The sequence below is a fragment of the Anas platyrhynchos genome, chromosome 2 (genome assembly GCF_047663525.1).
Source record: "Anas platyrhynchos isolate ZD024472 breed Pekin duck chromosome 2, IASCAAS_PekinDuck_T2T, whole genome shotgun sequence".
Lineage (NCBI taxonomy): Eukaryota > Metazoa > Chordata > Aves > Anseriformes > Anatidae > Anas > Anas platyrhynchos.
Genome location: NC_092588.1, coordinates 114,435,789 through 114,449,718, shown reverse-complemented (window position 1 = coordinate 114,449,718; position 13,930 = coordinate 114,435,789). Strand labels below are relative to the sequence as shown.

Sequence of the window (13,930 nt, the reverse complement as noted above, 5' to 3'; positions counted from 1 at the left end):
TCATTTTTTTTGCCTCTGGCAACGGATTACTTGCTAGGTGAGGACAAGTAAAAGGGCTCTGCCCTGAGTGCCAGTTCATTTCAGGCAATCCATTTGAACCACTTGTGTTTTTTTGAGTCAGGAATAAGGATTAGTCATGCACACCCCAGGTGACAAAACCACTGTGCACAATGGGTTTCTGTAGCAGATGCACACGTACCAGCACTCCTCCTCCCCTGCTTTCTCCATAACAGTTCAGGCTCAATTGGATCTCATGTCCATTTATACAGGTGCAGCTGTTAAATAACGACAAAACGGCAATTGTCAGGGCTGCATCCAAGGCTATGGTTTCAGCTGCAACAGCAAGAGTGAAAAGATTGCACAATCTCTGTTTATGAAGACAGTCCTTTGGCTTTTCCCCATCCACACACCAAAGCAAGTAAACTGCTGTTAATCTTAACATCAGCTATCTGAACAGGAAATTAGACCTTGTCCATTATTTATGAGGGTGGGTGGAAAGTAAATAATCTTTTTAGCATTCAATTGCAAATTCAGAGAAAGAGTTTCTGGGTTAGGATGATAGGACAGAGATATGACTTACTGCTCTCCCAATTGAACGCATCAGATTCAGATTCCAAAAGCCTAAAAGTGGTTTTATTTCCTGCATCCCTGTTGATTACCTCCCTCCTTGGTCTTACATGTTAATGTATTTATGCTTGGTCATTTTGCGAAAGACCTAAGTAAAACTTGGGTGTACTGTCAAGATGGAGGAAGGAAACTATAGGCTGTAAGTCTCCTTTTGATTACACCAATATAAAGGAATAATTTAATTGAAATCAATGACATTTTCCTTGTGGAAGACATGCTGAGAGCTCTAAGCCCTCTGCTAGGAACCTAGTAAAGTGAAAGATAGTTGATGGATTTGTTGCTTGCTGTGTGCAGTGACGGCACCTGATTTTCTATTGCCAGCATCTAAATATTAGATCATAATAAAATCTGCTGCTTGTGTGGCTGCCATTGCAAATCTGGTGCTTTGATATAAAGGAGAAAATAAAATGTGGCAATGAAGTGCTTGTCTGCTTTGGCAAATGTTAAGGCGTCCTTGTTTAACAAGAAGAGACATTATTTCCCCACTCCTTCATGTTCTTTTTGGTTGTTTTGTTTGCCCCCTTCCTCCTAGTGTCACTCTGAAAGCCTTATTTCTTGAGTGATAGCAGGAAGATTAATCCTTTTGCAAAGAAAGAAGGACAGCTTCCCTTAATTCTGCTCCTGGCTTCTTTCCTTGTTGCCAACATTCTGCAGTCCTGTACGAAATGGTCCATAGTTAACAATTCAAAAAGACTTATTGAATATGTTGGAGGGTATTATCCCTCAAAAAATAACCTAACATTTCCATTTCACTACTACCCTTCAGTCTTCTCTCTTATGTCTTAGAGATCATTGCCTGAACAGAAAAGCAAGCTTAAAAAACATGCAAAAAGGCTGGAGACGTTACACATAGAGAAAAAGTGCTTCTTGTCTACCTCAAAGTGCTTTCTAGGGATGCTGATGTAAAATTCAAACAGAAAGCCCATTTTTCTAAAGGTCAATGATGTAGCACACTCCCAACTATGTCTCCATTTTTAATTTTCTTTCTCAAGTTTAGTTTTGATCCTGTATCTCTCTAATTCAGTGTTTTCCCTTTCTGCTTTTCCTCAGGGAAGCTACACTCAGGAGTGTAGCCTGGAGCCATTATGTTATTATCAGGAAGATGTTTTTCTACTCCATCGCATACTTTCCCCTATACACTACTCCATTACGGAAGTTTTCACTAGCTGATCGACTCTGAGCTCCTTCCTCATGGAGGCTGGTAACGTCGTCAGCTGTCTGCCTACATCGCAGCCCAGCTCAATGTCGTATGGCCACGAGGGAGCAGGTTGAGGGATACTGTACTGAGGGATAGCTGGTAAATGTAATGTAAATGGACATTGATCCACTGACTTCACTGGAGCTACATGGATCAAAAGCAGTGAGGGACCTGGCTCTGTAACCTTACTTTTGCATGGTTTTTCTCAAACAAACCCTTCTAGTCAGATCCCACTGGCAGTGAAGATGGTTTGTCATCACTGTTCAGAATGGAAGCACTAACAAGAGCTGGGCATCCTGTGCTGCAGAGACCATCAGTACAGCCTTCAACAGCCTGGCTCTGGAAGCTGGAGTGATGTGGACCTCCATCAGCTCAAACACAGCCCCAGGTTTGCTGCTGTCTGGCTTTCTGGAATTAATTGCTGTCTCTGCCAGGCACCAGAGCATGTGGAGCTACCAGCTCAGTTACTGCTGTCGTGAGGAGTGGTGAAAGTAAAAGTTACGTGGCTGTGATCTATTATGCATGTACATAGCATTTAATGGTAATGGGAGATTATGTATCAATAAGGGAGTTATTTTTTTGTGCTGCTGTCCTATTGCTGCTGTGAAGTAGCGATGAAAAGTAATGGCTAAGAGGTTTGGTTAGGCAAACTGCATATAAAATTCCCCTAAAATATTTAGTTCTTCTAACAGCCAGGAGCCTGAGGACAGGTTAAAAAATAAATAATAGAAAAAAAAAACCTCATGCAGATTGCTTAGGACTGGGCTTTTTTTTTTTTTTTTTTTTTTTTCCCCATCCTTTGTAGGCTTCTGATATCTACAGAGGACTAGGGTTGTTGTGCAGAAGAGATGTGGTTCAGTCACTCTCCCATCAGAAACATATGCTGGATTCTATTCTGGTGGCTTTTTGCCCCATGGCTTGTCTGTTTACCAGCAAAATCTGTAAAGTTTCAGGAATGTAATCACCAAATTCATCTTTTACCCAGTCTCTCAGGATCAAAACAACATTTGAAATGTCAGTAAATTCTTAATCCATCTGCATAATTTCAGAGTGGCTACGTGGTTACCAGCAGCAACCTTTGATGTGCCCTTTGACTTCAAGGCTGTGCTGTCAATGCCATTCCTTCTCTAGGTGTGTGCAGGTTCCTTAACTAGTTCAATCAGTTTAATAACAGAAAACAGGGGATGTGTGACTATCACAGATCTGCAGATGATGATGCACAGGATATTAGCAGAATATATTTGCTTATTTGCTTTGCTTATATTTACTGCTTAGCTTGCTTATATTTACTGCTCCACTTTCATGGATTGGAAATGTCCCTCTCCTTTTAAGTATCTTCTATTGGAGCCAGAGCTGATGTAGGCTGATTAACATAAAAGGCAGACTGCAGGATGTTAAAAGGTCTCAAAATAATATTTAGGGCCTAAAAAAAAATAAATATGATGTCATAACAGTCACATGCATATGTTGCCATGTATCCATTTTTACACAAGTAGTTTACGTTTCATACTTAAAATGTCCTTTAGCTAAAAGTTTTGGAAGTGCCTGCCTATAATCTATCATTTACCCCTGTTTTCAGGCACATAAATAAAAATACATGACTACACATAAATAAAGGCTCAGCCTTTAGGCTCAGAGCTTCTATGATGCCTGGTCATTCTGTAAATAACATTTCTTACTTAGAGCACCTATAGTGGGTCAGTCAAGAAGATGATCATCCTCGGTGTCTTTGGCAGTGTCCGATAGCAGATACTTTAGAGAGAATATTAAAAATGACAGGCATATAGTAACATTCATATCAGTACATCCTCCCAATCTCTGTCAGTTTAACACATGGGGTACACCTCTTGGGTCGGAGTTTGCATCAGCAATATCATCCAGTAGCCAGTTAAGGATTTTTCTTGCATAACTTTATCTAATCATTTTCTGAATCTCTCCACAAATTCTTCTCTGGTGGCCATGAGTTCCGCTGCTGAATTATTGATTGTGTTAAATTGTTCTTCTCTTTTGTTTCTCATTTAAGTCCCTGGATTTAAAAATAGTAGTGTGGCAAGGTGGATCCCTCCTGGTCTTTAATTATTGCTTCAATATTTTAAGAATTATTTGAGTGTAATTTCAGCTTGGAAAAAATATGGTTCTTCTCTTTCTAATAGTTCTTTAGTGCTAACTAGGCCAAACTTTCCTCTCATGTAGATACGCTAGCTGCCAGGAGGCAGACAATGACAGCACCATATGTCAGTTTGTAATGTTCCCAGGTGGTAGGTAAATGATTTCCAAATACAGGAACAGATTGGTGAGGTTTTAGACTCCTTGCTCTCTGAGGAAAAATACTTCCTATGTAGCTCACCGTTGCAAAAGCAAGACAATTTCTTAAATATTCTTTTTTTTTTTTTTTTTCTTAAAATGGTAAAATTAGAACACATCTGAACATACCAGATAAATTATCATAAATAAATGAATCCTCGATAGGAGAATGTATTGCAGGAGCTCATAAATCTCTTCACTATCTATCTACTGTGATCTAGATACTATCTAGCTACTATCATCATGCATGGTTTTTAGAATTTATGCTTCTGATAAACAGGAATCCTCTGATTCCTTCTAGAGATATGTAAGCAGACTCATAAAGTGAAGGTGGTGTTTTTTAACTGTACACCAATACCTTTTAAAGTTAGCAAGGATTACCTGTCTGATCTACACAGCACATTTTAGCACTAGGTGAGTAATACATTTGTTGCTTTTTTTTTTTTTTTGGCCTCACGGTGCCTAACCTACTATCCTTCCTTAATGCATCTCCTTCACATTTGAGGTACTACATGTATTTCAAACTATTATGAAAAAGGATCATTATGGCACAAGTACATCTCCAAATTTTAAACTATGTGTTCTTCCTGCTAGCACGAACACACATATTTGGGTAAAGCTGAAGATAAACAGGTTTCTAAAGTTCCTCTTCAGATCAAGAAAAGCACGACAGCAGAACTGTATCTCTCATGTGTAAGGTGTTCAACTTGACCTAAATAAATTACATGTCTCTTATGTTTCTCTTTACAGTGAGAGGAACCAAACACTGCAATCTCAGAATTATCCAAGCATTCTTGTTTTCTGACCATTCTTTAAAGGCCCTTTCTTGATAGAGGTAACAAGTTTTAATTATATAGTGCTTTTAAGAATGCAAAAAATACTGCAGTTTATTGAAGAACAAGGTCTGAGCCCTGTATCATTGTCTTTATAATTAGTGCTGCAGCTAGATAGAAAAGCTTTGCTCCCCAACAAGATTTCTAAACAATGTGACATGTATGTAAAAGTATTGTCTGCAATATATATCGCATATGCAGTATACAGAATGGCATCTATGTCCAAGTGTTTCAATACGGGATGGTACTTGTGACTTCAACACTTCAGGGTTACTAATCCTTCCCCTACTCCTATTGCTTCCTATTGTCTATCATATGCTCTTTCTTCTCTGCGCACAGCACACTAAGATTATTTTTTTTCTGCTTCTTTACCAGTCTCCTTTAATCAAAATATGAAACTGATACGGTTAGAGTCACATTTCCAATGCATTGTATTAATGGGTTCCAATTGTTTGGAACAGATTCTGCTGCTTCCTCCATAACTGCAAGTAATCCTGAGGAGAAATCTAGAACAGACCAATATTTTCAGCAAAATGCCAATGATGTTTGTGTGATGATACAGGGAATGAGAAAAGACTGATACATAATCACCTTCTGAAAACAGCCCTTGGTGTTGCTCGGAATTAACTGCTGACTGTTCAGATCTTGTATTTAGCCTGGGTACAGTAGTAGAGGTCATTGCATTTTTTATGAGTATCTGCATGACTATGAGATGAAGAATGGGTAATTTGGCATCACTTTATCAGAAGGACGTCTGTCCTGTTTTACAGCTATTATTTCTGTCATGTGACACATTTTTGAGCTTTAAGGTGATCAGACTTAGTACATAGACTAAGGGAAAGCTGGCAGCTTATAAGCAGTATATTACACATTTGACATCTACTTTTTTCAGTAAAAATCAATTCATTTTTTCTCTGATAGTTTGCAGATGGAAAAATAAATTTTCGAAGTATTTCTAGATAAGTGCAGAATTTCAAGATTTTATTTAATTGTTTATCTTTCTTATTTTACTTTTAATGTATGTGGGACTTAGTCTGTTTAGATCTTTATAATAGAGAGGTAAATTAAATCATCTTTTGTACCAGCCATGCACTATGAGTTGTGCTGAATTGAGAAATTTGAATTTGGTTTCACATCCAACTCTTTGTAGTCAAAAAAAATTAAATGACATTGAAATCATGGATTCTGGGTCAGCATACTCCATAAATATAAGGCAAATGTAGATTTGGAGGAAAAAGAAATTTAGTTTCAGAGTTTGGACCTGATACTTTGGATCAGGTCAAACTTCCTCTCAACTTTTAATTCAAAAATGTCGACATGGTGTAGTCTATGGTTAGATCCCCAGCAATGAAGCAGTTTTTGCTAGGCACTTTCCAGGTTTTCATGCTTTGCTTCCCATCATGCTTTCACTAAATCTGCAATGCAAACTAAGACTTGATATTTAATATAGGGATAAACTTGTCTATTGCTACTGAGATATTGAATTTAAAGCATTAGAAATTGTGTAGTCTCACTTCAGTGCATTTTGCTGTTGATAGCATCTTTCTGTTTACTCTTTATATATTGGTAGTTGCTGAAAGCTGGATCAGAACTTGATGTCAGATCTCATTTCTTGTCCTTACTTAGGCAACCTTCTAGTGAAATCAATGTGAAATAAATAGGTAAGAATTTAAGCAATACTTCATAAATGGGTCTGCTGGAAAAAGGAACAGTGTGTGGTATCAACAGGCAGTGCTGCTCTGTGCTCTCTTGTAGCTGTCCCTGGTAGAACTACTCCAAGGGAGGACACATCTCTGTTAGTCTAATTCTCATTCACAGCCAGTGGAAATGCTGCACGTTGGATGTGGCAATGAAGATAAAGATTTCAATAGAACAATGAAATAAAACAGCAGGCTTGGTGCTGGAAAAAAACAGTCTGGTTTTACTCCATTTGTAGATAAAGCTGTGACTGACTTTAATCATTTCACTTGCACTAGGAATTAATTAGGACCTTGAGGTTTGACCAATACTGAATAATCACTCTAATAATCTACAACATGCAAGCTAGTTATGTCATGGAAAGGGCAGTAATAATTGCAGGTAATAAATAACTTGGTAGACAAAACAGGAAGACAGAGACCTCTCATTGTGTTTTTATATGAAGCCACTACCTTTTGATCTTTTTCCCTTTGATTTCTTATTGAAGAAAAGATAGTAATCGCACATTAATATACCGCCTTTCACCTCAAAGCACATCAAAAAGGTATACACACGTACTAGCATGTACATATAATGTCTGTGAGTGTGTGTCTTACATAAATGTGGGACCTTTTATTTAATAGAAAGTAGCAAGGAGACAGAGGCTTAGACGATGAAGTGAAAAAAAAATAAAGTGCCATTTTAGATTTTTGGGGCATTTAAATGTCTAGAATATCATTGCCCAGGTTGGTCTGGTTCTGAGAAAGGGATTCCTGAACTTTGTAGGCTATGTAGCACCAGTGCCCCATGGCATTTCTTGTTTATCGATGCAGAGTGATCATCTACATAGCAATAGGGCTGCACAGAATGGGTGCAGGTCACTTACTGTGGCCCAAATGACGCTGAAATTAATCTCATCAAAACCATTGGATTTTCAGTCATCTGCAAGGAGGAGTTTTGTTTCGTGACAATCACTCCCATCACCATTGTGGTGAAGGACTGCTTAGGTGCTGATTTGCCATGGTAGCCCTTGCAGGTCCTGTGGCTTTGGAGTGGAGCTTCCACCATCAAGTACAGCACTGGTGTGGTCCTACCAAGCTCATGGCCTCAGCTCTGCTGCAGAAGAGAGAGGAAGAGCATGAAGAAGCAGATGGGGCAGTGATCCTTTCCTAGAACTGACTGCTGTGAAGCAGTAGACGTAGCGTTTAGGAATAATTTTGTCATTCTTTTCCTGCAATAAGCATTATAGAATGTAACCAACGTAGGGGAGAATTGGGTAAATCAGGATAAATAGCCTGAAAGGCACATGTAATGATGATAACGGACAGTACGATCAGCTGTTGTGTTCCTTTGGGTCAGAACAGAAGCAACAATATGTGGCCTCTCTAATAAACACAGCAAGAATATTGAAACTTTATGTTATAGATATTATGTATTTCTTTCTTATCCTTCTTTGCATAACAAGTAAACAGAAAGGAGGAATTTGCTTAGAAATAATAAGTGGAGAACTTTGCAAAGGTTGCCAGTGCATGGAGGCAACAGACAAACTTAGTAATGGAGAATGATGTTGGTAGAGTCTGAGGTAAATGAAGAAAGGCAGAGTTTGAGTATGGTTGGGGGAGGAGGGAAGGGGCACTTTTCAGTGTGCTCAGAGCCCTGCAGAAGTGGTCAGAAAGCAACCCCAATGTGAGTGGAACACAGCCAGAGAGTTCACAATTGGATGACATCTGTGTAAGCTTCTCTTCCTTCTCTAGACTTCAAAGAAAACATGTGACATTGTTACTCCAACGAATAATGGGGCTAGAAAGGTGATTAGTAAATAACATTTGCTACTGTCCTATCACATAGATAATCATTTACAAATTCATTTAATCTTGGCTATGTCCACTGCATTATTCTGGGATGGTATAAACCCTGCCAATGTCAACTTTGGTTACTGAAAAGCAATCATTTTTGTAGATGAGCCATTTCCTTTTGGCACTTGCAACACTTAAGCCGACTGGTTTCCCTGTCAGAGTTACTGATAGAGTTAATTTTTCCACTTGATAATCTGTCTCAATTCTGTGATTTTACTAGATTAGTATTTTTTTTTCATTAGCATCACGAGTTGCCTCCCTTTGTCCTATTATGCCATCAACCTGGGATCTACTTTGGAACCATCTATTCAGTGGTCCAGTAACTCACCAGTGTTTTACATACTAAGTATCTTTTTCCTTTGAAAAGACCTCTGTTTTAATCCCTGTGGTAAACATAATTATTGAGATAAGGCACCATATCTGACTTACAAAATTTTCACAGGCTTGGTATCTACATGGGTAAGAATTTCTTGTTACTGTGAGGGTGAGAACACCTCAGCCAAATGCCTCAAAATTCAGGTAGTCAGACTCAGAAACCGGGTGTATTTTTACTTAAGAGTTAGAACACAAATGTTTTAAATGGTCTTCACTGCTTGATGATACAGTATGACATCCAGTGGTTCCTCCAGGCTAGAAGGGTTTTGAAACAAATCATCAAGCCAAATTTGTAATAAGGAAGCAATAATAACTAAAGGAGGATGAATAGGGGTGAAGAGACGTTGCTATCCATGGGGACCAGATCCTAGTCAGGGGCACAGAATGTGGGAAAATGTCTGCAGAGGGTTTTGGTAGCACTTATTTTCATGATGTGTTCCCAAATAGTTTAGCTGTGTGAATTCTTTCAGATACCATAAACCACAATTAATTTTGCCTTTGCAGAGTTATGTGCCTCTCTTGTTTTGCTTTGTTTTAACATTTTAACATTTGGTGGTGGTGGTGTTTTGGTTTAGTGTTTTGTTTTGTTTTGCATTATTTGCTCTAAGGTTGGCCTTGTCACTTGTCTCCAGAAGGAAGTTCAGATACCTCTGGATCTTCTCTTCAAAACTGTGAAAACAGTTCTAAGTGCGGTAACCAAATAGCCTCCCTACCATACTGTTTGCACTGTCATTTTCTAGCTTGTTTCTTGGCTTGGTTTCTCCAATCTATCACTCCTTTTCTTCAGAAAGAACCTTTTAGCAATTGTTCTCTTTCTGGATTTTGCCCTTTTTTTCACAGCTCTTTTATTTTCCCAGACTAGTTTCTTAGCAGTTCCAACACTTCCCATTTATTTTTCTTCAGCTGTTATGCCATGCCAATAGATGCATGCAGTAAACATCTTAACGCCACCCTAACCTGAGAGAATGTAAATCAGCACAGAGCCACTCAAAATCTGTCATGATCCCAATTTATGAAGCCCAGAGGTCTATGGATTTGGACCTCGATCACAGTCCTTTCACTAAGAAATTGGCAGCCAGCTGTGTGCATTGACACTTCCTTCATAACCATCTCAGTAATTGTTCGGTTTCAGGGAAATTCAGTGTTACCTCTTGATCATTTTTCTTACCTATTTTTTCTCCCTCTTCTACTTTATAAATAAAAAACTGGAAATATCATGCCAATAAATACTCATTTGAGCAGAATGTGCAAGGCACAAAGAGATGCACTGTGTGTGTGTGTAAATGCACTGTGTGTAAAGAGAGACAGACAAGGCTTTTAGATAAAGGTGTTAAACCAGTTAAATACAGCTGAGGCAAACAATTAGGCTTCAGGTCGTAATGAAGGCCTTTTGTGGCTTTAAACTTGTCCATTTCTTCACTTCAACACTTCTATAATGTGTTTCATTGCACATAGTAAAGGGACATACCTCTCCTACAGACCTTGCTTTAGCAGAACTGTAACTATACTCTTCAACGCTTCATAGTTTCCTCAACTCATGACTTGCTAGCAAAGTAAATTCCTGTCCAGTAATGAATCGGGTACTGTAATCCTGCCAACACAGGGAAATCAGAATGACGTGAAGGAGTGGATATGAGAGACTGGACTCAGAAGCATGCACATGGTTCACTGAAAACCGTGTGAAGATTTAAGAATATACCTGTTCATCATCCCTGAGACAGCAGTGAATAAATGTGTTTCACCAGCAATCCAAAGAAACAACAAAGCCCAACCCTCTGTTATTAGGACTGACAGGAGTAAGGGTATGAGAAAACTGCAATGAATTGCCTGCTGACTGTATTGGATTAACAACAAGTGGGTCATCTGAACAAAGACGGAGAACATAAAATGAAGCCATACTTCTTTTTATGCCTGATAGGGTAAAAACTACTTCCTTGAATCATGCTGAACAGTATCTATTTATAACCATAATGCAAACTTAATGGGAAGTCTCCTGTAATGAGATGTGCCTTGCAGAATCTGACCTTTGCTCAGGACCACGTCTTTCTATTCTAGCTTGTAGACTAACTAGTGCTACTGCACTAGTGCTACCTTACTAGGTTCTTGCAACATGGATAAATGTGTCAGAACTGAGACCTTTATTTTTAGCAAAGCGTGTAAAAATCAGAGGTTTGAACTATTGCAGCCTCTTTTTGTCTGAAATGTTTTGTGCAGTTGGAGGTTATTGTAGTTCCATTCTGATTTGATAAAGCTTTATGAAAATTCAAAGCAGGATTATATAATTCTATGTGTTGAAATCCACAAGTACTGCTTCCATGCTGGATAGCCAGCAAACTGATAATAGCACTGCACGTAAGGTAAATAATTCCAAATTATTAATTCAAACAATGACTCTATAACTAGCTTATTTTTCAAATACAAAAGTCTTTGGAAAGATTCCACTCATCTTGTGAGATTACTCATTCCCGTTGCTCTTTAATATCACTAATATTTTGCCTGGGATCTTTCAAAGATAAAACAAATAGTGTTCTCAGAAGCATGTGAGTAATGGAAACATTGAAATCCTGGCAGATATTTTCTGAGGAACAGTTTTTAAAGCACCATAAACAAGGCAGAATGCGGTGGCAGAACTGTGTTCTTACAACTAGGATATAAAGGTTGAGAGTGTTAAAATGAGAGAGATGGAGTTGAACTGCTTCTGGCTAGTAAAGCAAATGGTAATTCACCTTTATTTTTCTGATAAAGAAATGCATAGAGACTGCATCGCTTTATCAGTATGTTGCAGTTGCTTCCAGTGACACATTTGGTGCTTTCAATTCATCAGAATCTCACACACACAAGTTCTGAGCTTCTAGATTATCCCATGTCCTCCTACTGTGCTACAACCTATAAAATAAACCCTCATTCATAGCAAGGTTTGTAAATCTGGGCAAGTGTAAGTCTGAACAAACCTAGGTTTGTTTTTCAATTGTGCCTTCCCTCGCATTATCCATTCAAAAGAGTAATAAGCGGAAAAAATACAAGAGTACTCATTTGTATTTTAATGATCTTGGCCGGGTTTTTAAGTTGGAAGAAGAAGAATCTGTCTAGTAGAAACTTTACCTTGTTGAAAAGGAAATCCCTCCAGGATGATTCCTGTGAATCATCCCAGCTGTTCAAAAGAGAGGTGGTAAGACCAGGAAACCCGGTATGATCTGTGTCTTCCCTATTTACTTTTGTCATCAAGGTATCTGAAGAAAATGGCTAAGTACTGATTGCTAGAGCATTCTTTCTCTTAAGTAGCTTCTTTTCTCATGTTTATTGCCCATACCCAAAGATTCACATCTTTAATATTTCACAAGCATTTGCTGATTTGCAAAACGGTCATGTAAATGAAATTTGATTTTGCCCAAAATGCAAGGAAATCTAATTCTGCAAGAGGATGCTGTCTGTGTCAGAGCCACTACCAAACACATTTTTCGCAAGGGCATAATGTCCTTCCAGGTGAAGAAGTCTGATACAAAATTTCTGGGAATTCGCATCTTCTGAAGGATTTCTTACTCTTTCTGTACAAAACTTAGCACTGTTGTTGGTCCTATGACTGGGTAGAACATTTCCATGCTATTTTTTGTATTTCCTTAAAACATTGCTAATTTCTCTGTCTTGTTTTCACAAAACTATTTGTATATCTGCTATGAAGTTATTTACCAAGATTGCATTTTCATTCCATATTTCCTAATCCAGCTCAATTTATATGGGAAAGACCCAGCTGGGACAGTCAGTTTGTATCATGCAAAACAGACAGAACTTCAAAATGAGATGCAAACTTCAAAGTGAGCTTTTTCCCTCCCTGATTGATTTTTGTTTTATTTCTTAAATTTTCTCTGCCCTAAGTCAATAAATTGGCCAATTACAATTACACCCCAAGGGAAACTGTGCCTAATGTGCCTTGATCTGTTTCTTTTCTTGATCTAATGCAAAAGATCTCTCAGTTTTCATTTCATTTCCCCTCGTATCAGGGGCATTAGTTATTTATAACCAGGTAAAGATTTTTAGTCAATCTTTCTATTGAACAAGATAGGAAGGAAGCAACAGGTAAAGAGAAGGAAAAAAAAAACCACTTTGAAGCTATCAGCAAACACTTTTCACAAAACAAAATTCTGATCTGTGTTTGTAATAAAGTTCTTGATCTTGGGAGTGAGCAGCAGGGCTTACGTTAATGGCAGCTGGATGGTGCCAGTGCAGAACGTCTTGCGATGCCAACACAGATGCTGAGCACACTGCTCAACAGGTCAGGGTGGGATACCCTTGGGATACCGTTGATATTAACAGCAACGTCTTCTTTCTAGCCTGTGCTGCGTAACACAGTTAACCACAGTGACTACTGAGACTTCTTAGGGCAGCAGCAAATCCTGAGCAGGAGCACAGTTGCCCACAACACAGCAAGAAGCTATGTGTGCAGAAGAAATCTTTCTCCTTGTTCTATTCCCCTTCTTCAGTGATGGATCCAAACAGAAGGAAAGATTTTGAATTTTTTAACCAAAATGAAATCAAGCCTCAAAGATCAAATCTGGTTTTGAACTTTCCCAACTATAGAGCTGACAGAATTTGTCCTCCAAGCCTTTTTTATAGTGACCTGAGCTTAGGCAGAAATTTTAGTGGCAGATCTGGTGGGATTGTTCTGGAATTTACATTGGGTAACAGAACACAGTGCTTGTCAGGACCTAGAAAAATACATTTCTGTAAGTATGCATTCTACATGAACATCTAGCACATTTTATAAAGGATGCAATGGAAATAGAAAAATACTGGTAGATCAGCATTATATAAAGCATTACTGCATATTTATTTATTTATTTATTTATTTAATCATTTCTGGTGGCATTCAGAAATAATTTGGACCAAGTTTGTCTCTTTAGACTAAGTCTTATTTATGTATTCTGATCCCCATATGCTCTCTCTTGCCTTGGCTAGGAAAAAAGGAAATAAAACCCAGGAGGAAACAGGAGAATCAGTTCTAGTTTGTGTTAGTAGGGATGGAGTCAGAGCTGCCTTTAATGTGGGTAATGTGAGAACACGGA

General features: G+C 38.4%; 1 protein-coding gene across 1 annotated transcript in view; it reads left to right on the top strand.

Annotated features, from left to right (window-relative positions):
* TMEM108 (transmembrane protein 108) overlaps positions 1-13,930 on the top strand; it is a 225,761-nt gene that overhangs the window by 55,663 nt on the left and 156,168 nt on the right. The gene's annotated exons all lie outside the window — the stretch shown is intronic.